Here is a 23,245-nt window from a genome sequence, read left to right on the forward strand (position 1 = left end):
CTGGCCTACACGGACGTTCGCTGGGCCGTCCTCCAGCATGTGGGGCACACCCCCAAGCAGCAGCGTCAGTGCTTCCGCGCTTTGCGCTTGGAGGAAGTCGGATGGCCATTCGCGTTTGGCCAGCAACTCCGGGATGCCTGCTGGCGGTGGTTGAGGGCCAACAACTGCGACGCCGAGGGGATCATCGACCAGGTGGTACTGGAACAATTCATCACACGCTTGCCAGCAGGAACCGCGGAGTGGGTCCAGTGCCACCGCCCGGCGTCGCTGGACCAGGCAATCGAGCTGGCAGAGGACCATTTGGCGGCTGTCCCGGCGGCAGGACAACCGACAGCCTCTTCTCTCCCCTCCTCTTCTCTCTCTCTCTCCCTCTCCTCCTGTGTCTCGTCCTCGCCCCATTCCCCCACCACGGAGGCGGGGGCCGGCGCCACCCCAGCTGGCCTGCCGCACCCGCGGTGCCCTCCAGTTTCTCCCTTCTGTGTCTGTCTCTCCCCCCTCAGGTGAGTGAGCCCCAGAGCGCCGATGCAGAGAGGAAGCTCGGGCCGGTTTGCTGGCGCTGCGGGGAGCCGGGCCACCTCCAACAGCAGTGTACGGTAATGGAGGTGGGTGCGGTGGTTCGGATCCCCAACGCACCAGGAGCAGCCCTCGATCGAGCCGGAGCGTATCGCATACTGGTGAGTATTCAAGGGGATACATATCAGGCGTTGGTGGATTCTGGTTGTAATCACACCTCAATTCACCAAAGCCTGGTGCAAGACGAGGCATTGGGGGGAGCACAGGGGGTGAAGGTGTTGTGTGTGCACAGGGATGTTCACAGCTACCCTTTGGTGTCGGTCCAAATTTTTTTCTGAGGGGAAAAATTTATAGTAAAGGCGGCGGTTAATCCTCGCCTCACCCACTCAATAATTTTGGGGACTGATTGGCCGGGATTCGGGGAGTTGATGAGTCATTTAGTGAAGAGTGGGTCCTGTCATATTTCAGCAGGAGGAGGTCCCGGTGCCGCCTTGGTGGGAGCTGCTGTCACAGAGCCGTCTGCATCATCTCCGCGTCAGAGTGAGAAGCCACAGGCTCCTCCTCCCTCTCTTGGGGAATCCCTGGTGGACTTCCCATTAGAGCAGTCACGAGACGAGACTCTGCGGCATGCGTTTGACCAAGTGAGAGTAATTGATGGTCAAACGCTCCCGCTGAACGCCACCCCGTCCTTCACCTGTTATGAAGGATAGATTATACCGAGTGACACAGGACAGTCAGACAAAAGAACAGATCACACAGCTTTTGATTCCAAAAAGCTGCCAGGAATTGGTATTCCAGGCGGCTCACTTTAATCCCATGGCTGGACACTTAGGGCAGGATAAGACACTAGCCCGAATAATGGCCCGATTCTATTGGCCGGGGATTCGCGGCGATATCCGTAGGTGGTGTACGGCGTGCCGTGAATGCCAGTTAGTTAATCCAGTGCCCATTCCAAAAGCGCCTTTGCGCCCTCTACCATTAATTGAGACCCCGTTCGAAAGAATTGGGATGGATCTCGTCAGGCCATTAGATCGGTCAACACGAGGGTACCGCTTTATATTAGTTCTGGTGGACTATGCAACGCGATACCCAGAAGCAGTGCCTCTTCGCAAATCTCAGCATGCAGTATTGCGGAAGCGCTCTTCCGTGTCATCTCCCGAGTTGGAATCCCGAAAGAGATTCTGACTGATCAAGGCACCTCGTTTATGTCACATACACTGAATTAACTCTATGGGTTATTAGGTCTTAAGCCGATCCGCACCAGCGTGTATCACCCACAAACAGACGGTTTAGTTGAATGGTTTAATCGCACTCTCAAGAACATAATTAAAAAATTCGTAAGTGAGGACGCACGTAACTGAGATAAATGGCTCGAACCCTTGTTATTTGCAGTGCGAGAGGTCCCCCAAGCCTCCACGTGGTTCTCCCTGTTTGAATTATTATAAGGGCGTAAGCCGCGCGGCATTTTAGATGTGCTGTGAGAAAATTGGGAGGAGGGACCTTCACCAAGTAAAAATGAAATTCAATACGTTATTGACCTGCACGCAAAACTCCACACACTCACACACCTAACCCAGGAGAATTTGCGGCAGGCTCAAGAACGGCAAACCCGCCTGTACGACAAGGGTACGCGCCTTAGAGAGTTCGCACCGGGAGATAAGGTACTCGTACTGTTGCCCACATCGACCTCTAAATTAGTCACCAAGTGGCAAGGACCCTTTGAGGTCACACGGCGAGTCAAGGACGTCGACTATGAGGTGAGGCGAATGGACAGGGGTGGGGCGCTAAGGATTTACCACCTCAATCTGCTCAAACTCTGGAACGAGGAGGTCCCCGTGGCATTGGTGTCGGTGGTTCCGGTGAAGGCGGAGCTGGGGCTGGAGGTTCAAAAAGGAACATTAGCATCATGTACCTCTCCGCTCCCCTGTGGAGACCACCTGTCCCGACCCAACTCGCGGAGGTTGCCCAGTTGCAGACCGAGTTTTTGGATGTGTTCTCGCCCCTGCCGGGCTGCACCAACCTCATAGAGCACCACATTGAGACGCCCCCGGGGGTGGTAGTGCATAGCCGCCCTTACAGGCTACCCGAACACAAGAAAAAAGTGGTTCGGGAAGAACTCGAGGCCATGCTCGAAATGGGCATCGTCGAGGAGTCCCACAGTGACTGGAGCAGCCCGGTGGTCTTGGTACCCAAGGCCGATGGGTCGGTCCGGTTCTGTGTGGACTATAGAAAAGACAACGCGGTGTCTAAATTCGATGCGTACCCAATGCCTCGTATTGATGAGTTGTCCTCCGCCCCCACGCCACCTATGTGGCCGCCTACCTCAACGACATCATTGTCTATAGTAACGACTGGCCGAGGCACCTCAAACATCTGAGGGCCGTCCTTAGGTCGCTGAGGCGAGCGGGGCTCACAGCCAACCTGAAGAAGTTTGCGATTGAGTGGGTGGAAGTACGGTATCTGGGCTTCCACTTGGGCAACGGGCAGGTGCATCCCCAAATTAACAAGACAGCACCAATTGTGGCCTGCCCGAGGCCCAAGACCAAAAAGGGGGTGAGACAGTTCCTGGGGCTGGCTGGCTATTATCGTAGGTTTATACCTAATTATTCGGATGTCACCAGCCCGCTGACTGATCTGACTAAAAAGGGGGCACCAGATCCGGTCCAGTGGATGGAGCAATGCCAGCGGGCTTTTTCTGAGGTAAAGGCTGCACTGTGTGGGGGGCCACTTTTACACTCCTCTGACTTTTCTCTCCCCTTTATGTTACAGACGGATGTGTCGGACAGAGTGCTGGGGGCTGTTTTGTCCCAGGAAGTGGAGGGGGAGGACTGCCCAGTCTTATACATCAGTAGGAAGCTGTCAGTGCGTGAGGGGCGATACAGCATGATTAAAAAAGAGTGCTTGGCCATCAAGTGGGCGGTCCTCGCCCTCCGTTACTACCTGCTGGGACGCCCTTTCACCCTCTGTTTGGACCACGCGCCCCTCCAGTGGCTCCACCGCATGAAGGATGCCAACGCGCAGATCATCCATTGGTATCTGGCACTCCAACCCTTTAACTTCAAGGGGATCCACAGGCCGGGGGCGCAGATGGTTGTGGCGGACTTCCTCTCCCGTCAAGGGGGGGGAGTCGGCTGCAGGCCGGACGGCTGCCTGGCCTGAGTCGGGCGGTGGGGGTATGTGGCAGCGGGGGCGTGGTCAAGCATCGGTCTGTGACAGGAGGGCGGAGTCAGGGAAGGTAAGTGGCAGAATCACTACACCTGATGGCAATTAACCTGTGTTTGTGTGTCTTCCCAGTGACCGCGCCCTACTTAAGGAGGTAGAGCAAGAGCAGAGGAGTCTCTCCCCCGAACGAGATGCCAGTTGTGTGTGTGTGTGTGTGTGTGTGTGTGTGTGTGTGCGCATCTATGATTATATGCTCACTGAAAAGTGTAACAATAAAAAACGCTTTACGAACCTGAACTCTGTCTTGCCGTCTTCTTGTGCTCCGCCCCTGTGTGAGAACTGCTACAGTACCTTTCATGCACCTTTTTTTATTCAACCTATTGTGAATTAATCTATTATTATTCCTATATTAACTACATTTACTTAATGCCTTTCTTTTCTATTTCCAGGAAACCTGTACGCAGGCACCATTTGCTTTGCCCAGTCTGTTTTAGGACCCAAGAAACAATCAGTGCGTTTACATGCACATCCAAATCAAGCTACTGTCGGTAATCGAGCTAAGGGTCCCAGCAGGGGTGCCAGAGAAATCCAATCCTACATGCACACAAGGAAATCGAGCTATTGTGTGAGGTACATTGTGCACCCGAGCCACAAGTGGCGCTACACGCCGTGTTGGTACACTTCCGGTTGTCGTCATGAAGAGGAGCTATTCAAGAATATAAACAAAGTTATCAGTTCCGTGTTCACAAAAAGAACGATGATGAGGACAGCAACCAGGGCTTAATTTGAGCCGGAACATGACGGAACAAGATCCGTAACCTCCGTTGTCGGATCCGGCAGCTATTTTCATTTCATTCGGTGTTCCGGCAACTATTTAAATGGATCAGATCACCTCCATGACCATCACAAAGGGGAAAAAAAATCAAACAATAAATTAAATAAGTAAATAAAAATTTGTTTAGTGTTCGGTTTTGATTTTGATATCTGTTGTTGATTTCTCTTCCTTAGCTCGATTACCGACACTAGCTCGATTTGGATGTGCATGTAAACACACTGAGTGACAGAGAGAAGCTCCGACAATACCTACGTCACCTCTCTGATGCAAAATTAAAAAAAACAAACTCAGCAGAATTACCTCAAGAGCTTGAAAAGGTTGGTAGCAGTATTTTTTTTTATTATGATGTCAAGAGTGCAGACAATGAATGTACAGTAAATGGTTGTTATTACATGTACATAATCCCTCTACTTTCTCTGACAGATTCCTGCGTTACCACACTACACTAACCAACCTTAGTGATGATGACATGGCGCTCCATACAGAGTGCATGCACTTTATGGACTTCATTGATTCTCTGAAGAAAGCCACTTGTTAGCTAGTGAGCAGAGATCACCCAAAAGAGGTTAGTGTTTGTACCCAAGTAAGTGGGTTAAACTACAGAACTGGCCTGCTGTAATATGATTTGTTAATACAATTGATGCGTTTTCTCATAGGCATGATATGTTGATTGAAAAAGATCAATTAACTCCACATGAGTGCTGGGCTGTTCTGGAGGCTGCCAAGCAAGACTTTTTGGCAGTTATGGATAAACTGTCTGACAGTTGTTCTAGCCCGCTGGAGCATGCAGAGTCCATCTTTGTGGTGTACTATCTTGAGGCTGTCGTCATCCTGAAACACCTCCAACGACCATGCATTGTGGAGAACATGACTGTGAGTGTTACAGTGCTCTATTGATAAATTTCCCCTAACTGTTTAGCCATTACATTTACTAATCGATGGGATATCCTCATTTTTCACAGGTCACTGAGTGGGTTAACAGGAAACCGGAAGGGCAGCATTTCATCATTGGGGTAAAACATCACAAGAATTCGTCAACTCATGTGGTCGTGTTTGCCCTGTCAGAGGAGGAGGAGTGCGTAAGTTCATCACAGTGAGATCACATTTCCTGCGAGAACCTGTCAGAATGTGTCCAGCAGCAGAAATGAATCCTAATTCCCTTTTTCCTCTGCCAACAGTGGTTTGATACGTACTACAGATGGGTGCGTCCACATCTCCTTAGATCCATCAGGAAACGCAAGAGGGATGTGGAGGATGAGGATGCAAAAGACAGGTTCTTTGTCTCATCCACAGGGAAGAAAATTCACAACCCATCAACTGACCTGCTGCGGCTGCACTCAGAGTAAGCGAATCATTTCCCCTATTATATGAGGAGACGTCTCAGATGAGATGTCTTGATAAATTTCTAACATACTGTTCAAACTTTTATTTTAGATACAACCTCCGGTTAGTGAACAGCCAGACAGTGCAGAGAATATTTGAGATGGCAGGTACCACCTGGGCGGCACGGTGGTATAGTGGTTAGCGCTGTCGCCTCACAGCAAGAAGGTCCGGGTTCGAGCCCGTGGCCGGTGAGGGCCTTTCTGTGCAGTTGCAGACTGAGTTTTTGGATGTGTTCTCAGCTCTGCCCGGCCGCACCAACCTCATAGAGCACCACATTGAGATGCCCCTGGTGGTGGTAGTGCGTAGCCGCTCTTACAGGTTTCCCGAGCACAAGAAAAAAGTGGTTCGGGAAGAACTCGAGGCCATGCTCGAAATGGGCATCATCGAGGAGTCCCACAGTGACTGGAGCAGCCCGGTGGTCTTGGTACCCAAGGCCGACGGGTCGGTCCGGTTCTGTGTGTAGACTATAGAAAAGTCAACGCGGTGTCTAAATTCGACACGTACCCAATGCCTTGTATTGATGAGTTGCTCGATCGGCTAGGCACGGCTCGTTTTTACTCGACACTGGATTTAACAAAGGGTTATTGGCAGATCCCCTTGACTCCATTATCCCGAGAGAAAACGGCCTTTTCCACACCGTTCGGCTTACACCAATTTGTCACACTTCCTTTTGGGCTGTTTGGGGTGCCCGCTACATTTCAGCAGCTGATGGATAGGGTCCTCCGCCCCCATGCCACCTATGCGGCCGCCTACCTCGATTACATTATTATCTATAGTAATGACTGGCCGAGGCACCTCGAACATCTGAGGGCCGTCCTTAGGTCGCTGAGGTGAGCGGGGCTCACAGCCAACCCGAAGAAGTGTGCGATTGGGCGGGTGGAAGTATGGTATCTGGGCTTCCACTTGGGCAACGGGCAGGTGCGGCCCCAAATTAACAAGACAGCAGCAATTGTGGCCTGCCCGAGGCCCAAGACCAAAAAAGGGGTGAGACAGTTCCTGGGGCTGGCTGGCTATTATCGTAGGTTTATACCTAATGATTCGGACGTCACCAGCCCGCTGAATGATCTGACTAAAAAGGGGGCACCAGATCCGGTCCAGTGGACTGAGCAATGCCAGTTGGCTTTTTCTAAGGTAAAGGCTGCCCTGTGTGGGGGGCCACTTTTACACTCCCCTGACTTTTCTCTCCCCTTTATGTTACAGATGGATGCGTCGGACAGAGGGCTGGGGGCTGTTTTGTCCCAGGAGGTGGAGGGGGAGGATCGCCCAGTACTGTATATCAGTCACAAGCTGTTGGTGCGTGAGGGGCGCTACAGCACCATTGAGAAAGAGTGCCTGGCGATCAAGTGGGTGGTCCTTGCTCTCCGTTACTACTTGCTGGGACGCCCTTTCACCCTCTGTTCGGACCACGTGCCCCTCCAGTGGCTCCACCACATGAAGGATGCCAACGCGCGAATCACCCATTGGTATCTGGCACTCCAACCTTTTAACTTCAAGGTGATCCACAGGCCGGGGGTGCAGATGGTCGTGCCGGACTCCCTCTCCCAGCCTGAGTCGGGCGGTGGGGGTATGTGGCAGCGGGGGCATGGTCAAGCATCGGTCTGTGACTGGAGGGCGGAGTCAGGGAAGGTAAGTGGCAGAATCACTGCACCTGACATTAATTAATGTGTTTGTGTGTCTTCCCCAGTGACCGCGCCCTATTTAAGGAGAGAGAGCGAGAGCAGAGGGAGCTCTCTCCCCAACCAGACGACTGATGTGTGTGCGTGTGTCTGAGTGTGTGTGTGTGAGAGTAAATATAGAAGCTGAAAACCTAAATAAAAGAGTTTTGTGAACTCAGTTCTGGCCTGCCGTCCTTCTGTGCTCCACCCACCTACATGAACTGTCACAATAATCAATAACATTGTTGTTAGATTTGTCAATTATTGTTGAAAATGTTCAGACTGAACCAACTATCTACTACAACAGGATAAATTAAATATTTGCAAAATTTATGGGTCTGGGTAAATAAATGTCATTTTTCTGAAAACAATCAAAATGGATTTATAGCATTCTGGAAAAGAGCTCTACATTTTTTTTTTTTTTTTGCTTTAATCAGAATCCCCTTTTAATATTTCTTTGAATTTAGTTGTAAACACTTTAGTCCTGCCAGAGCTCATCCCCCAAAGGGCCACATGCTTTATTTTGGTTAATGGCCCTCCTTTTGTTCTGGCTGATAGCTCTGTGTGTGTGTGTGTGTGTGTGTGTGTGTGTGTGTGTGTGTGTGTGTGTGTGTGTGTGAGAGAGAGAGAGAGAAAAGCCTTGCTTTCACACTTAAAACTATTATTTTTTGCTTTCATCACAATCCCATTTTGCTATTTCTTTGAATTGAGTTTCTTTAGTTCATTAACCATTTTGAAATATCTTGTTTTTCTGATTGAAAGCTTGATCGAGGAGCTGGAGCGTCATCACTTGATTGTGACTGGACGCCCATCCCCTCTGCCCAATGCTGAACCATCTACCAGAGAACTACCTGGAGCTCCTCACACACTGCCCAGTGCTACTACAACTGGGCCATCCAACAACAAAATGCTACCTGGATCTCCTCACTCACCGCCCAATGCCATTGCTATTACTGGGCAATCCAGGACCACTGACAGTCAAGAGCATGTCAAACTCGTAAAGTATTTTCAACCGGTCAAGCTTGAGAAGTGCCTTTACAAGAGGCATTCCCTGGACCATCCACTGCTGAATGACTTCATGAAATACCTCAGGGAGGATCTCTTCAATAAGAATTACAAACAGGAGGTGAGGACCATTAAACAGTTTTTATAAGGAAATTTATATGCCGGTTAATAAAAGATGAAGCAAAACAGTCATGACCAGAAGGTAATGTAACATGATATCTTTTATTTTCAGGTTAAAAACATTGCTCACTATCTACAGTATATTATGCTGACCCACGGACACCATCCCTGCAGTTTGTCAAAGACAGAGAGAATATCCAACAGTACCTCCGTGACCTCTCGGGGGCAAAATTGAAAAAGTGAACACAGCAGAATTACCTCAAGAGCTTGAAAAGGTTGGTAGCAGTTTTTTATTATGATGTCAACAGTTTAGTAACTTGTTTGTAAATTAACCTTTCAGCCAAGCTTCTATATTTTGTTAGTACATGTACATAATTATATCCTTGTACTTCCTCTGACAGATTCCTGGTTTTCCACACAGTCCAAACCAACCTGAGAAATGAGGATGTGACACTCCATAGACAGTGCGTGAACTTCATTTCCTTCATTGGTGCTTTGTAGGAAATGATTACCAAGTCTGCATCGGAAGAGGTTCTCTCAACTAGGTATCAGTGATTTTACCCATGTAAATGGTCAAGAGCTGGTAGTCCTCTCTCTGCCTGCTGTAATATGATTAGTTCATTCTTTTGACATTTTTTCCTCATAGGTATGACATGTTGATGGACATGAATCTGTTGTCAACACAAGACTGCTTGTCTGTACTGGAGGTTGCCAAGAAGGACTTCTTAGCAGTTATGGATAAACTGTCTGACGATAGTTCTGACACCCTGGAGTCTGGCAATCACATGCTTGTGTTGCACTACCTCCAGGCTATTGTGATTTTGAAACACCTCCAATGACCAAGTGTGGTGAAGAACATGACTGTGAGTGTTTCTGTGTTATTTTGGTCTACAATGGTAAATTTCCCCTTGATATTTTCATCATTAACTCTACAAAATAATGATACCCTCATTTATTACAGGTCCAGGAGTGGTTTCGCAGGAAAGCATGTGATTCACGTTATGTGATTGGGGTAAAGGAGCACAAGAATGGAGCACAGCAAGTGGTCTCGTTTGCCCTGTCAAATGAGGATGAGCACGAGGACCTGGGTGCTGCCTCAAGGTGAGCATTTTTTGCACAATTAATACAAGCACAATCAAGCATACCATACTCTATATTTAGGAAAAAAGACGTTTTTCGTATGATTATTATTTTTTTAATTATAATTGTAGATCTGATTCTTCTGGGGAGAATGCCACCTCTGAACCTTCTGAGGAGGGCACCAGCTGTGAGTCTGCTGGGGAGGGTACCAGCAGTAGTACCGCAACACTGACGGTTCTACTGCTGTCAGATCTTTGTCAGAATCGGAAAAGGAAATTGAGGTGTCATTTCAAAACCTACTGACGAAATATCCTGTGACAGTCGATGGGCCAAAACCAAAACGAGAACTTTTACAGGGTGTTTCTTGGTGGTGAAAGGTTTATGAGCATTGGGAGAAGAGGCAGTTGTAACTGCAACAAGAATGTGTCCGCTGTGAGTATTTTTTCTTTCCATATTTAATATTATTTTCATGTAAAAAAATTTACGTGATTCAAAGTTGTCACTCATTGTCTTCCTGACTAACACAACTTATTTTTTTCACAGCACACTTCCCTTGGCGGCAGCCAACACAGGAGCAGCTTGAAGAATGGGTTGCAAAGCAGGAATGGGTCAGTAAAACTGGTATCACACATCTTCTTGAGAGGTGGATACCCTCTAGATCTGAGGAAAACATCATGGAGTGCAAACAGATTCAGAGACTTGTGAAGGAGCAGAAGTGGAAAGGACTTAGCATCCAGCACTCTGAAGGGAAGAGCACAAGCATCATGGCAAACCGCAGATTTTGCGCTGGTGAGGTGGTCTGTGACTACCATGGACATGTTGTCACAGCCAGCGAGGGCCAGGAAGTGATGAAGAGCTGCTGTGACTGCCACCCTGGAAAGCAGACTCCAGGCAGATTAATCCAGTATTCAAAAAAGAATGCCAACATCAAGCCCAAGCATTGCACTTTTGAAATGGGTGGAGAGGAACGAAGTGTGACTTTTTTTGTTGCAACCAAGACTATTTCACCAAATCAAGAAGTGTTGCTTCCCAGTGCATTCAAAAAGTCTCTTAGATGAGAGGGAGGAGGGGCTTCAGACTTTCAGTTGCATGTCCCAGACCCGGTGAAATGCAACTGAATTGTCCAGCTCCATCCATTTTCACATCCAAAGACATTAAATTGGGAATCTCTGCCTTCAGTCTGCCCTGCATCTGCCTGCACTCACTCTGCTCTAAATGACGCCCCTGCCATGCAGGGTCTAATGATGATGATACATCTATACTTATTGTTGACATTTTCTTATTGACATTGACATTTTGATAGCTCTGTGCTGCTGCTCTGTATGTTTTGTATGACCAGTGTATGTTGTCATGTATGGTTTGAAACATTGCTTTTCAAAAAACCTGGTTGAAAACCGCAGGTGGATGGGAGGGTCCAACCTGTACGTAGCCCCACCCTCATTTACATTTCTGTAAGTATAAATACCAGAGGCAGAATCTAGACCACTCTACCCTGAAGTTCTGCTGGAGACTGCTGAATACTCTGCCAGACTTCATTGTCATTGCTACGTGCCTTTGAGCCTTTTGCTGGAGATTCTGCAGAAGATATTTCCATTACTGCTACTACTAAAAAGCTTTATTCCTTTACCACAAAAGTAATTTTAATTGCTACTTGCCTTTGAGTCTCGTGTTCAGAGTTTGACCTTCTTTTTCTTCAATTTGTCCAGAGCTTCACGTATTGCTGAGATATGGATTCAAAGAAAGGAACATTAATACTTGCTTGGATATTGTGTTGTAAATAGGTGCAGCTAGTTTTGCTCTTGCGATGTTCAGAGTATATGCTTAGCTTTTGAAAAAGACCAATTGTGTTTTTCTTGTGCGTACCTTTCATGCACCTTCTTTTATTCAATCTATTGTGAATTAACCTATTATTATTCCTATATTAACTATATTTACTTCATGCCTTTCTTTTCTTTTTCCAGGAAACCTGTACGCATGCACCATTTGCTTTGCCCAGTCTGTTTTAGGACCCAAGAAACACTGTCTTGTCATCTGCGCAGATCGTGAATGAAAGACAGCCCCGAAGCTGCCATTGAAATGGTGGTCGAAAAGGCCAAGGATGACGTTTTCCATCTCCTGAAGGATGGCAGGACTTTCGACTATGTGGTCCTTACTCAAATAATGGCTGATGGCAATCCTATCCAAAGGTTGGTGGCTTCCACATTACTTTTTGTTTAATCTAGGGTTATTCCATATATGCCATTCCTTACATTGAATAATCAACGACCTATTTACATCTGACTGAGGGTGGTGATAATGGGGCTGTAAGGATAATGTACCTAATTTGGAGAATGCTGACATTTCCCCATTCCCCCAATGGGCAGAATGCTTTTGTTTTGGTTAATGGCTCTCCTTTTGTTCTTTTTGATTGCTCTGTGCTGCTGCTGCTGCTGTGTGTGTTTGTGATGAAAGCATAAAAAATAGTTTTGAGTATGAAAACAATCACCTTTTACTAGTTTGATTTCACACACTTTATATCGTTAACCATTTTCAAATGTCTTGTTTTCCTTATTGAAAGAATGATTGAGGAGCTGGAGCGTCATCACTTGGTTGTGACTAGAATCCCACCCTCTCTGCCCAATGCCGAACCAGCCACCGGGCATCAGCAACCTGAAACTGTAACTGGACCCCAGGGTGAGCTGTCTGGAGAGTTTGACGGGGACTTGGCATCTACCAGCAGTGGCGAGGTGTTTCAATGGTAAGAGTCTCAGTTTCACAACTTATCTGATGATGTGTGTTTTTCAGTGTGTCTCACATTAAATCATAACTTTGCACGATTATAACAAAAGTTTTATCCCACATTGCAGTGACCGAGATGTGAATTATTCCAACAAGGCCAAGCACAACATGCTTGAGATGGGCCTTTATAAGAAGCATTCTCTGGACCATCCACTGCTGAAGGACTTTGCCGAACACTTAGAATTAGATCTCAACTATGTCCATTACAAACAAGAGGTGAGGACCATCATTACACACACTGTGTTTATTAGAAACGTTAATTAGAAAGTTCATAAAAGATGAAGCAAGAAGCAACGGTCATGATTAGAAGGTAATTTAACATTGTTTATTTCATTTTCAGGCTGAAAACGTTTCTCGGTACCTCTACTATGTCAACCCTGAGACACCATCCCTGCAGTTTGTCAATGACAGAGAGAAGCTCCGATAGTACCTATGTCATCTCCCTGATGCAAAATTTAAAAAAAAAATCAGCAGAATTACCTCAAGAGCTTGAAAAGGTTGGTAGCAGTTTTTTTTATTATGATGTCAACAGTGTGACAAAATAAAATGCTTACAGTACCTGGTATTCCTAGGCAGTCTCCCACTCAAGTACTAACCAGGCCCAACTCTGTAAAGCTACTGAAATCAGACGGGATCAGGCATTGTCAGAGTGGTTTGGCCGTAAGCAGCAGTTAGTTGGAAATATGGCTTTTTTTTTGCCTTGCCTTGCCTTGCGCCACGCTGAGGGGAAATTCAAACAGATATCTGCAAGAGGGCAAAATAAAATGCTCACAGTACATGGTATTCCTAGGCAGTCTCCCACTCAAGTACTAATCAGGCTCAACTCTGTTTAGCTTCTGAGATCAGACAGGATCAGGCGTCGTCAGAGTGGTTTGGCCATAAGCAGCAGTTAGTTGGAAATGTGGCTTTTTTCAATAGTCGCCTTGCCTTGCGCCACACTGAGGGGAAATTCAAACAGATATCTGCAAGAAGAGCAAAATAAAATACTTACAGTACCTGGTATTCCTAGGCAGTCTCCCAATTCGGTATCACCATGCCTTGGGATGCTATTTGCCCCCAGAGTGAGCTCTACTCCTTGCCGTGCATTTTAATCAGACCCATGGCTCTAGGAGGATTTAAAAAAATCAATAACTCCCCCAAGGGACGTCCCAGCCAAGCCAAATTTCGCCTGCACCTCCCTCTACACCAACCCCTATGAATCAGCATGGCCAAGGCCCACTTGGACCGTACCTCAGGACATTATTCACCGCAAGCTCCGCTCCTCACCTCCAGCCGGACTTTAAAATAAGAAACCTTGCTCACCAGCCAGGTGGGGGCACCCACTCTTAAGCCCACCCAACCCAGGATTGGATTAAAACCCTCTATCGTGGGCCTCCAAGTCGCACTGGCCCCTGGGTAAACCAAAAGTTAGGACTGTCATTTTTCTGCCTAATGCCCATGGTAATACAGAGCAGTGGGACTTTGTCATTTGAAACTGAATGATGGTAAGACGAAATTTGTAATAATTGGAACTAAACAGCTCAGGGAAGTTCAAATTGACACTCTTGAGTGTTGAACAAAAAGCTAATTTTATTATTTACAAGCCCAAAAAAATCTAATCATAACCTACATATTTATGATAATATACATTTTATACTACAGTTAATGCTTGAATCGGATTGGAAAAATTTTTGTATTATTTTAGCCTCACAGCACGGGTAGTTCCAGGTCTGACGACGGTTAATATTAACACACTCGCTCCAAGATATTATTGTTTCTATAGTAACAGGTCATACACAGGAACTTGTACAGTGGATATAATCTGAGATTAATAATCAATGGATGTTTGTTCAACAAGTAATTCTAATAACTGTTGATGTGGTGTTTTTTTGTTAGCAGACAATAATTTAACATTTTGGGAAGGAGTTTCAGTTACAATCCCAATTTCTGTTACACTGTCAGAAATCCAACGATAAATCACTAAAACGTATGATGTGTCATTAGTAAATTAAAAACTTACCGCTAGCAAATCGTTGTGGTACAAGTGGAATAACACACACACACACACACACACACGAGACAGTGGGGGCGTGTGCCAATTTTAAAGAACAATTTTGTCTTATTGTCTGTTGTGTTATTCCTTAATCAAACATATTTTAAAAACTTACTTATCTTAACCTTAATATTAAAAAATGTAATATATACACACTTAGATAAATACATTATATGCTACCATTACCATGTATAAGTTTGATTACTATGAATTTATAATATTCATTCTCCTAAAACATGTCATAAATACACATCCTACTGTTAAACACTGATACTTTTAACAAAAACAGAGATAGGGTCCAGTTCTTAAAAGGAGACTGGTTCAATAAAGGGGACAGGGTCCCAAAAGTGGACAGGTTCTGTAATGGGGATGGGATCCTTGTTGGGGTCTGGTTCCTTAATGGGGACAGGGTCCGGTTCCTAAAAGGGGACTGGTTCAATAAAGAGGACAGTGTCCCAAAAGGGGACAGGTTCCCTAAGGGGGATGGAGTCCTTGTTGTGGTCCATAAAGGAGATGGGGTTTGGTTCCCTGAAGGGGAAGGGGGGGACAGGGTCCGGTTCCTAAAAGGGGACTGGTTCAATAAGGGGGTCTGGTTTCCTGAAGGGGAGGGGGTCCTTAAAATCACCTCACACCATGGGCGATTGCTCTAAGACAACGAGGGAGGCTCAGCCTCCTCTAAAAATGGCGAACATCGTGTAGGATGAATTGCGCTAGGCTTATGTTATAGCCAACCTTATAACATTGCTATTTCAGATCCAGAATCATAGAAATATATGTGCTTAACCCAACTACAGTGCAAAATCATTCCGTTATAACTTTCCCCAGTTCGCCTAATGTGTGCCTGAGTTTTTCCCCCTCGTGACAGCGCGATGCAGCCCAGCCTCAGTGCACTTCAATGGCATTTGGGAGCTATACGCTTTTCAATCTTAAAATGCAAGACGGTTATTGGACAAATACTGCGAAAACGCCCGCCCACGGAGTCTCACGGACTCCCAGCCTCAGTGGACTTCAATGGCATTTGGGAGCTATGCGCTTTCAATCTCAAAATGCAAGACGGTTATTGGACAAATACTGCAAAAATGCCCACCCACGGATTCCCAGCCTCACAGTGGGAGGGACATGGCAGTTTCCGTGAGGAGAGTGGTGATTGGTGAAAGCGGCCGGATATTTTCTTTGATTGACAGCTCGTTTCAAATATAGACAGGCAGCAGTGAATCTCAGTTCAGTCCCATGCGGATTCGCAAGTGCTGTGGTGTATTGTAAGAGATCAGCTTACATTTCGATTTCATTCATTACATACAGTTTCTACCAGCTTTTTTAGTTTGTATATATTTTCATTGTAAATAAAGTGTAAATATAGTGTTGTCAAGTTTGCTATCTTAAGGCCCTTTTCCACTACCCTTTTTCAGCTCACTTCAGCTCGCTTCAGCTCACTTCAGCCCGACACGGCTCGCGTTTCGACTACCTCAGAACAGCACAACTCAGCTCGCTTCAGCCCTGCTCAGCCCCCAAAACTCACACGGTTTTGGAGTAGGGCTGAAGCGAGCCAAACCGAGCCGAGTGGGGCTAGGGGTGTGAGGAGACACTCACCTGTGCACTGATTGGTGAGGAGGAGTGTCCTCACATGCCCACACGCCCCGCGAGCACGCTGGGATCTGTAAACACCGTAAACCCGGAAGAAGAAGAATTACGAATTACGAGAATTTCTGAAGCCTTATGCGCCTCGCCTCATCTATACGCTCTTGCCAGTATCTGTTGGCATTGTTGGTGACAACAAGCCACAGCACCAAGACCAACAACACTAATGACTCCATGTTTATTGTTTACTATCCGGGTCGTGAGACTACCGCTTAAAAGGTCACTGATGTCACTGTTTGCGCCGCCTAACGACATCACATGACGTCCACCCACTTTCGCTAACTCCACCCAATGTGTCCACCCACTTCCAGCCAGCACAGTTCAGTGCGGTTGTAGTCGAAATGCAACTCCAACAGCCCCGCTCAGCTCGACTCAGCCCAACTCAGCACGGCACGGCTCAGCCCAACTCAGCCGCATTGGGAGTGGAAAAGCAGCATTAGTTCCAGAAATTTCGTTTATTTGAGTGACTGAACTTGAACTTGAGGGGGCTAGTCAGCTAGCAAGAAAGCTGCGCATGGATGCCAAGCATTGCTGATTTAATTTTGGCAAAGCCATTTGCCAGTCTTCCTTTTGAGGAAAAAAATAAAATTAAAGAGCAGGGTAGACCAACGCATCAAATTGACTTGGTGAAAAAGGTAGGGAATAATACTTGTTCCTTTCAGCTCTCCTGGTACGAGAAAGTGAATTGGCTAACAGCAAGTGACCCACATCAACAACAGTAAATGGGCTACTTTAGTAATATGTCATGGATGGACCAAAAATATAGAATCTATTTAAAATGTTTATGCTGAGTATATTATATTGGATTATATATTTCTCTGGATATGAATTAAACACAGCTACAATTTGGAAAACATTTTTAAACAAAAACACAGCCGAGAACATTTCACACTACAGACCTGGATTAAAAGTGAAGGGTTATCAAAATTGTCAATAAAACATTTCTCAGTCAAAATAAGTAAAATATAGGGAAAGTGTCAATGAATGAAATGTGTGGCACCCACCTCTATGTTTGGCTCCCCAAGGTCAGTGCTTGTGCCTATTCCAGAACACTCTGCTGTTACTGCTGAGGTTCCTGACAAAGAGCTGCTTTCAATAATGATCAATTTTTAAACAACATGCCACAATTTTAAAATATAACATGCTAAAATATACCCCCCCAACACCACCATCATGTATATTGGACAGTAGGCTAATGGGCCAAAAGAACCTGTTATTTCACAGTTTGTGACCCTGCCAACAATCAGCCAGATCAGAGGCAAGAGTATGGGCAAAATTGATGTGTTTTTCCTTTTAAAATCTGGAAATATCGTAACCGACCAGCCTCCCCTGTTTGAAAGACTACCAGCCACCACTGCCTCACACCTATTACCATCATCTTGCTCACATTGATCAGGCCTGTGATCTTCCTTCTCACCATCTCTCTGCTCTGTGCTGTAGCTGAGCTGACTGACAGGATATGTCCTTCCTGTGTCCAAAGACATGAAGAGGCAGTGAGACACATCTGCAAGTCTCATCAAATGAATCAGAAACCTTTCTTTTTTTATAACAAAAAGAGTCTGTTTTGTACAGCAGGAAATCCTCACTCCAAACATCTTTTACACCAGACGCATTTACACAAGTGATGCTACTGCAAACTCAGAAACAAACAATTCAGGAATTTCATCTTTTTTCTTTCCTTTTGTGAGAAATACATAAAGATGTGCAAAGACAATTCTGTATGGTGAATCTGTAATAAACATTCTCTTCAGTTTTCACCACCAGCCTGTGTGTTTTTTAAGCTGATTAAATACCATGATCCCCTCAAAAAAACCATGAAAACATTTTTACATTTCGCCATCACACAGTGGAAGTTTCTATAAATGTTTGAAGTTCAGTGCACACTAACCCAATTAGAAAAAATGCCAGTTGTCAAATACTTACCAATCTGCTTTAAAACACTAACTTCCAAATAAGGGAGTATCGAAGACACTTTTTAGGTACAGTCTTTGACACAGCTTACACCATCTTCATGTTGCCTCTACTACCATTGGTTATTTCTCAGGAGACCTGTGAATCTCGCCAAGAGCTAATGTTGTAGTTTAATTTCAAGATTGCACTTGATAAATGCTTTTCATAAACTACATACACAGTGTTTAAAATAATGGTGTAAACAGTAAGTTCTGTTGCAGCAATTTATTATTTTACCAGCATTTTAGTTAAGAGAAGCAAATGTGTCCCAGGCCAGCATGATAAAAAAAGGTTGGTAGTTAAGAATTATTTCCATTTTTCATGAATCTTTGCAGAAGCGGAGGCAAAGGGGAATTTGGATGAAGACTTACATTTAAAGGACCCATGGCATGGTGGTTTGTTGATGCTTTAAATGGGATCGTGGAGGCTTCCGGATGTTATATCCGCAGCCTTTCTCGAAATGAACCCTCGGAACGTAGATATAGCCTCCTAGAAGAAAGCCCCATTTCAGCCCTTTTCCCAGTGCGTCGTTTTGCTAATGAGAAGCATGGAGGTGGGGAAGGGTAGAGGGTGGGGGCATGCCATGGGGGGAGTGGGAGGGGCTGCCGTCTGCCTCCCAAGCCGGCCGAGAGCCCTCCTCGTCGGGCACGGCCAGGCGGGTGAATGCCCTGGTCCGTCCGCCCTGTCTAAAAAAATGGTACAACTCAAGCCCATGGTAAAACTGGGACTTTGTAATTTTTTCCCGCCTGAGGCCCATGGTAAAACTGAGCAGTGGGACTTTGTCATTTTTTTCCGCCTAAGGCCCATGGTAAAACTGCACTTCCAGGAGGGGCTGCCGTCTGCCTCCCAAGCCGGCCGAGAGCGCTCCTCGTCGGACACGGCCAGGCAGGCGAATGCCCTGGTCCGTCCGCCCTGTCTAAAAAAATGGTACAACTCGAGCCCATGGTAAAACTGGGACTTTGTCGGTTTTTATTAGCCTGAGGCCCATGGTAAAACTGAGCAGTTTTACCATGGAGGAGTGGGGACTTTGCTGTTTCCTCCCCCCAACTCGCCCCTGGGAGAACCGCTGCCTCCACGGGCGGCCGGTGCCGCTGGAGGGCCGCCCGCGCGACCTCGGCTCCCGATAAAAGATTGGATCTAGGGCTGACTTTCAATGGATCGCAGCGATGGAGCTGCTCTGCCACTCACGACACCCCAGCCCAGAATCAGGGAAAAATACCACGCGCTGACGTCATTAAGGTATGACACGAGGAAATAAAATAAATTCAACAAATGTTTGGGTTTTTACTGAACAAACAAACAAATAAAATGAATGAGTGACTTAAAAAAAGAATGTGGGTGTCTTTGTAAAAACTGTTTTGATTGGCTATTATAAGAGAGGTAGCGCAGAGTACCTGGCTAACTGCAGGAAGCGGTTAGCTGCACAGCTAATGTAGCCATTGCAAACGCACTGATTTTAAAACACGGCAAAACAACTTAACAGTTATACACTTACTTGTTCGGTGTTTGTTGCTGATGCGGCAGGGATGCTTAGTACGGACCCAGGCTTCAGTGACAGTTGATGTGCAAAACCTGCCCTGTACTGTCCCAAGTTGTGGAAGCATTCCTCAGGAAAATGCTTCCAACAAACGTACACCGTCTTAGGTAGACTCAACGGCGTATTATTGAAGTAAATAAAATTAAGCCACTGCGTCTTCAGGGGCTCTCCCGTCAGCAGTAAAAACAGACTCTTTTCTGTGTTGTCACATCCATGTACAGTGCAATTTTCATGTTTCGCTTGCTTAGGTGATGCCATGTTGTTGTGTCCTCTATGGTCTCCTCACTACAACTGGGCAGGGCAATCCATACAGTGGGTGGGAATCCAGAGGGGGGGCATGGGGATCATCTCCCTTGCTGACGTAGTAAAGGGAAGAGCTTATCAACGCGCCGTTTTGACACGCCATTCTCAAATGTTGGGCATAGTTTGGTTTACACATTATGAAATTTCTAGCCACTGGGGTGACTTAAGAAGGTCAGAGGAACTCATTTTAACGTTAAAAAAACCTCAGAAGGTGAAAATTTCATGCCATGGGACCTTTAAGGGAAATAGTATTTTTCATAACTAACTTTATACCAAACGTCTCTAATGTACAGAGACATAACAGTTTACAGAGACGTACTGTAAATCATGCTCACATTACATACCCTCTACTTAGATTTTCAGGAAAGCCCTATAACAGAATAACTGTATTAATGCTGTCTAGGTTAAATTCTGAATCATGGGTCATGCAGATCAAGGAAACAATGGCAAAAGAAAGTTACTATCACCATGTTAGATGGGACTGTAGAGGCTAGTCAGTGATTTTTTTTGAGTCGAGCTTGTCCTGCGTGGCTGAGTAATTTTGGTGATGTTGTGTCTCCTGGGACCAAAATATTATTCTGGAATAAGTTCTATGTGACTCTGGACAGTGGCCACTAGTGAGTTAAGCACACAACATACAAATACAATATAATTACTAATATTAGCAACCTAATTGATGTAAAAACGTACACTCTATAGTTATAGTCCATAATTAATCTACAGTGAAATGACAGGGACACATAAATAACCAAATGTATGGGCAGTGTGGAAAATAAGGCCAGGCCAACAGACATTTATTGGTAATTTTCAAACTTGCCTGTCTGCATTTCAAATGCATTAAAGCGGATGGCCCATGAAAAATTGTAAAGATAGGAGTCTAATCTCCTTTTAAATTTTCTTCCGAATGTTACACTGGGCGAATACATTATGTCGTAACACAGTCTGTGACACGGGGCACCCAAGGACCCGATTTTAAAAATTCATAACTCTGCCACCGATTTGTTCTAGCTCCACCAAAAGTTAAAGGCACATCTCTCTCCCCGAGCCCTTTCGAACCAGCCCAGGCACAGCCCTCTAGGACTGTGGCTCAGCCCGCTTTTCTCCCTGGAGCCCCTGAAAAACTTTAACTCAAGCCAGTCTTTAAAAATTCATAACTCTGCCACCCAAAGTCCCAGCCCCACCAAACTTTACAGGCACAGCCCCCTCCCCGAGACCTTTCCAAGAAGCTCAGTCATGGCCAGATCTGACATCAGGAGCGAACACAGCTCACAGAACGCTGTAGCATGAGCCCTGGCTCCAGCCACTCTTGGGCACGCGCAGGGATTTAAAAATTCATAAGTCAGCCACCGAAGGTCCTAATCCCGTCAAAATTTACAGGCACCTCCCTCTCCCCGAGCCCTTTGGACCCAGCCCAGGCATGGCCCACTACAACCATTCCTCAGCCTGTTATTCACCCCCAAATCCCCTGCATGAGCGCTGCTTGCTGAAATTTTTAATATGAGCCCAGGATCGAGTAATGGGCAGCACGGTGGTGTAGTGGTTATCACTGTCGCCTCACAGCAAGAAGGTTCTGGGTTTGAACTTCGCAGGCGACAGGGGCCTTTCTGTGTGGAGTTTGCATGTTCTCCCCGTGTCTGCGTGGGTTTCCTCCTGGTGCTCCGGTTTCCCCCACAGTTCAAAGACATGCAGATTGTACAATGGGACCACTGTAATTGGTGCAAGCTGTAGTGGTTCCCAAGCCATAATGCATGTACATATATAGATCTTGCTATGGCAAAAAGCTAATAAATAAATAAAAAATCATCCTTTAAAAATTCATAACTAAGCTATTGAAAGTCGTAGCCCTGCCAAAATTTACAGGCACCTCCCTCTCCCCAAGTGGCACATTAAATAAGACAATGATAATACACTCAGTACTCACTGTTTTTACTGCATGATGCAGTTGAACTAGTGTTTTAGGGTTGACAGTATCTGATCCAATCAGTTAATTAAGAGTTCAGTTTACATGAAACTCTGCAGTCCAGTATTAAGTGCCAAACTGCTAATCAGTGGTTATGGTGTGATTATTATGTGCATTTTTTTCATTAATAATAAGAATGACAGTCCTATGCTTTGTCAGATGTAGACTTATATTTTAATAGAGTTTTTATTTTCTTCTATTTTCTCAGTTCTAGTCCAGTAGATTTTAGTCTGAATACAGAATGATATGACCATGTCTAGTTTAAAGTTCTTTTAATAGTCATTTTGTTACAAAGTTACTTGAAATCTCGTACTCAAAATTTTAACTATTTTGCAAGAATAGTGCTTGTCTTCGTGATACAAAGACACTGATCAATGCCAAACCAGTGACAAAACACTGAAAATCAGGCCTCCTTGTGGACAATTTTCGAGGTCAGGGAATGGTGGGCAAGTAAGCTGCCTTTAGCAAATAAATTTAGAGTGAGATAGATAGATGAAGTTTATTGCCTCTGCTGGGAATTTTGAGAACACTACTGTCAAGAAAAAGCAGCGGATGGTTTTGATTTCTGAGTTCTGAGCCCAGCGCGCTTCTGGTGTGGAACTCTGCTTACCTGTCACTCCACATGGGTCTTGAACCCACATTCCCTGGCTCATGGAAAACATTGGCATAAAAGAACACAGAACTAGCAGAGGATGGTTTCCATCCATCAACCTCTGGGTTTTGGGCCCAGCATGCTCCCACTGCACCACTATGTGCATCTGTTGTATATGTGGCAAGGATCTTTCCCAGAATGCCCAACAAATGGACGGACAGCAAGAACAGGTGCTCTGTGGAGCTCATGCTTGATCACTTAACTTTGAGCAGTCCTGTTCAGAGTTATACTCCATGGTTTGATCCTTTTTCCGCTTCCGGTTGAGAGTACGTCGTGCGCATTCTGGCTGCCGCTTCTCACCGGAGATTTTTTTTATTTTATTTCTCTTTTTTATTTATTTATTTATTTTTGTGTGTGTGTGTGTTTGTGTAGCTTGATGTTTGTTTTTGTTTGAGTGTTTTTGTCCACTGGTTGTGGTTTAGCTCCGGACCCAGTTTTGGGCGTTGGTTGTTTTAAACTCCAACAAAAATCAAATCTGTGCATGGATGTGAACTTTATGGAGCAAGAGATATTGTGTCTTATTATGAATGAGAAGATTCTAAGTTTGGCTTGTGGCTGGCATGGCTCTCTTTAATCCCATGCAATGTTCTGGATAATACACTTTCTAACCACAACAAAGTTCAAGCTGCTAGCCACACAACT

The 23,245-nt window shown here is 45.7% G+C and overlaps 1 protein-coding gene and 2 pseudogenes across 1 annotated transcript in view; all 3 read right to left on the bottom strand.

Moving 5' to 3' along the window:
• The window catches only part of LOC132865856 (zinc finger protein 850-like), a 1,522,149-nt gene that overhangs the window by 95,832 nt on the left and 1,403,072 nt on the right, over positions 1–23,245 (bottom strand). The window lies entirely within an intron of this gene.
• On the bottom strand, positions 13,079–13,197 carry LOC132866910 (5S ribosomal RNA; annotated as a pseudogene).
• LOC132866891 (5S ribosomal RNA) lies at positions 13,297–13,415 on the bottom strand (annotated as a pseudogene).

Source organism: Neoarius graeffei, chromosome 18 (assembly GCF_027579695.1).
Source record: "Neoarius graeffei isolate fNeoGra1 chromosome 18, fNeoGra1.pri, whole genome shotgun sequence".
Classification (NCBI taxonomy): Eukaryota; Metazoa; Chordata; class Actinopteri; order Siluriformes; family Ariidae; genus Neoarius; species Neoarius graeffei.